The sequence below is a fragment of the Macaca mulatta genome, chromosome 1 (assembly GCF_049350105.2).
Source record: "Macaca mulatta isolate MMU2019108-1 chromosome 1, T2T-MMU8v2.0, whole genome shotgun sequence".
NCBI lineage: Eukaryota > Metazoa > Chordata > Mammalia > Primates > Cercopithecidae > Macaca > Macaca mulatta.
The window spans coordinates 105,626,407-105,630,435 of NC_133406.1; positions in this window are offsets into that span (position 1 = coordinate 105,626,407).

Genomic DNA, 4,029 nt, shown 5'->3' on the forward strand with positions numbered 1-4,029 from the left:
GGCGCGCCGCCTCCGGCCCCATCTTTTATACTCAGCTCGGTACCCGCCTCCAGCCCGACCAATAGAAGCTCCTCCTACCGTAGCATGACAGCCTCTTGCATCCAATGCTGGCAGGTTTAGAGGTCTGCTGCATTTCCAAACTAGGGTAAGACAGAGAGCGGGAAGGAGGGGGAGACCATCGGGGATGTGCGGACGGAAAATGAACCAGGGGGAGCAAAAAAAGAGAGGAAGGAAGGAGATGTACACGAAGAAAGCAAGGGGGGGGGAGTGGAATGGAAGGAGTGTGTGAGTCCGAGAAAGAGAAGAGCTGGAAGGAAATTAAGAGGGTACACGGAAAGCAGGAAACAGTGAATGAAAGGGGTAAAGCCAAGAGATGTTGCAGATTAAGATTTTGTAGTAAGATAGCACCGTGGACCAGAGAACAGCACAAGAGAGGGAGGAAGGCTAGGGGAAGAGAGAGAGAGAGAGACAGAATGAGAGAGACAGAGAGACTGGAGCAAATGGACAGTGTTCTTCCGCAAAGAACAGAGAAATTGTGAAGTGCCTGTTTGATGTGGAAGATCATAGATCTTAGGAGTTGGAAGACATTTTAGGATTCATCAAATCCTACTGTGTCCGGAGTTAGTTCCTTCTGGTGGGTTCTGGGTCTCACTGACTTCAAGAATGAAGCTACAAATGTTGGCAGTGAGTATTACAGCTCTTAAAGGTGGCACTGGACCCAAAGAGTGAGTGAGTGAGTGAGTGAGTGAGTGAGTGAGTGAGTGAGTGAGCAGCAGCAAGATGTATGGTGAAGAGCAAAAGAACAAAGCTTCCACAGTCTGGAGGGGACCTGAGCCGGGTTGCTGCTGCTGGCTGAGGTGGCCAGCTTTTTTTCCTTATTTGTCTGAGCCCATGTCCTGCTGATTGGTGCATTTTACAGAGTGCTGATTGGTTCATTTTACAAACCTCCAGCTAGTGCTGATTGCTGCGTTTTACAATCCTAGCTACAGAGTGCTGATTGGCGCATTTTACAATCCTCTTGTAAGACAGAAAAGTTCTCCAAGTCTCCACCCCACCCAGAAGTCCAGCTGGCTTCACCTCTCAATCTCCCCTCTAAACAGGACACCCCAACTGCTGTTGGAAATTGGGTGATGACCACGCTAGCTACTTCCTGCTGGATAGGGGCAAAGAAGGGGCCCTGCAGTGGTAGTATCCTCCGGAGGGGAACTCTCTAGGCCAGCCAAAGGGTCAGTGGGTTGGTCCAGGGGTCCTCAGTAGAAGTTGTTAGTTGAGCTCATTTGGGGTTCTATTTGTAAGACCATCTGTAGTTTGATGGCTTCAATCCTGGAGGAAACAAATTCGACAAGGAGGTTAAAAATACAGGGCCCAAAGGGGAGTAATAGCAAGATGGCTGTCAGGGGACATAGAAATGGGAGAAGCCATGTTGCCCACCTCCAGAGGTTGGTATAAGAGTTTGAAAGGCATTGTCTGATTTCAGAAGCCACTTCCTGTAAACACTAGGCGGTGTCTCATGCTATCCCTGACTGGTTAGTATAAAAGCAACACTCTTCCCCTAAGAAGGTGCAAAGTCCTCCTTTCTCAGCAATGAGGAGGTCTAAGCCTCAGCGGTTTTGGAGAGTCACTGCTGCCAAAGAGTCTATTTGGGATTGTAGAGTAAGGATAGATTTTGTTATTTCTTATAAACTGTCTGAGAAATCCTTTGAGGGTGTGTGGTAGTAGGATAATGAAGTAGATAAACCTGCTGTTCTGGTTCTTGTAGCAGCGGCCATTCCTAACCCTATAAGTAGGGGTATTAGTTGTATGGCTCTGCGCTGATGGAAGCTTTGAGAGGCACTGATAGGGTCTGATTTCCACAAGATTAGAAGTTAGGATAATACGTGTTATACTGTTAACTTTTAGCAAACTACTTTTGTTGAAAACCTTGTAAGTTTGGGATTTCAATTATTCTTTGCTATTAATAAGACTTCCTTCAGCCCATATTAACTTAAAATTGGTGTAGATGGCTCCTTCCTGATTCTGTAAGTACTTTCAGGTTTGGCTGAGTGCAAACAGCTCGCATGTTTGAGCACACCAATTATTAGGCAATTATCCTAACTCTGCTTCTACAAGAGTTGCCTTCTCACTTACCAAATACCCATTGTGTCTTTTTCCCTTAATCGCCCAGGAGGAACCATCTATTATCCCGTCCTGGAGGGAGTTCTTCCTAGGTCTGGTTAGACATTTGTATGGTAATTAATTAAGATTTAGATTCCCTGTTAGGAAACCTACTGGGTTAAGGGATTTTTGATAGGAAGGCTATGGGCTGTCAGTGGCCTCAGTGCTTTTGGACTACACTGTTGTTTACACTGACAACAGGGTGGTATTGGAGTGTTATAGGGTCACGGAGAAGACCTTCAATTATCAATTATAGGTTTTAAATTTACTCTGGCTTCTAAAGGAATAGGGCGTGTGGGGAAAAGAAAGAGATCAGACTGTTACTGTGTCTATGTAGAAAGAAGTAGACATAACAGACTCCATTTTGTTCTGTACTAAGAGAAATTCTTCTGCCTTGAGATGCTGTTAATCTGTAACCCTAGCCCCAACCCTGTGCTTGCAGACATGTGCTGTGTTAACTCAAGGTTTAATGGATTTAGGGCTGTGCAGGATGTGCTTTGTTAAAAAAGTGCTTGAAGGCGATATGCTTGTCAAAAGTCATCGCCATTCTCCAATCTCAAGTACTCAGGGACACAATACACTATGGAAGGCCACAGGGACCCCTGCCTAGGAAAGCCAGGTATTGTCCAAGATTTCTCCCCATGTGATAGCCTGAGATATGGCCTCCTGGGAAGGGAAAGACCTGACTATTACCCAGCCAACACCCTGTGAAGGGTCTAAGCTAAGGAGGATTAGTAAAAGAGGAAGGCCTCTTTGCAGTTGAGATAAGAGGAAGGCATCTGTCTCCTGCTCATCCCTGGGAATAGAATGTCTTGGTGTAAAATCCAATTGTATGTTCTATTTACTGAGATAGGAGAAAACCGTCTCAGGGTTGGAGGTGAGACATGCTAGCGACAATACTGCTCTTTAATGCACCAAATGTTTGTGTACACACACATCAAAGCACAGCACCTTTCCTTTAACGTACTTATGACACAGAGACCTTTACTCTCATGTTTTCCTGCTGACCCTCTCCCCACTATTGCCCTATTGCCCTGCCACATCCCCCTCTCCAAGATGGTAGAGATAATGATCAATAAATACTGAGGGAACTCAGAGACCAGTGCCAGCACCGGTCCTCGGTCCTCGGAACTCAGAGACCAGTGCTGGCACGGGTCCTCCGTATGCTGAGTGCCGGTCACCTGGGACCACTTTTCTTTCTCTGTACTTTGTCTCTGTGTCTTATTTTCTTTTCTCAGTCTCTTGTCCCACCTGACGAGAAACACCCACAGGTGTGGAGGGGCTGGCCACCCCTTCAAGGGTGCACTGTTTTTTCTTTACTACTTCTCTCTCTTTCTCTCTTTCCTTCTCTGACTTTCTGTCTTTCTTCTCTCCCTTTCTCTTTCTGTCTGTCTCTTCCACTCCCTCTCTCAATCTTTGACTTTCTGTCTCTTTCTCTCTTTCTTTCTCTGCTGGTCTTTCCCTGCCTCTGCCAGCCGCTTATGCTGCTGTTCTCCCCTCTCCTTCTCCTTTGGCTTCGGCAGTGTAAGACTGCCACCTCCTTGGGGTTTTGCACTGCGTGCAATAACTCCATGATTTCCTTGTGATATTTGATGGGGGCTCCCCCAGAGGTTAGGAAGTCCCTTTCTTTCCATATTGCAGCATGGGCATGCAGAATTAGATAAGCATACTTGATATCTGTATACACATTTATTCTTTTTCCCTTTCCCAGTTCTAAGGCTCCGGTAAGTGCCACTAGTTCTGCTAACTGGGCACTGGTCCCTGGGGGAAGAGGCTTACTTTCAAGTACTGTTACATCACTAACTACGGCATAACCTGCCCTTTGTATCCCATTCTCCACAAAGGAACTTCCATTGGTAAATAGGTTAAGGTCAG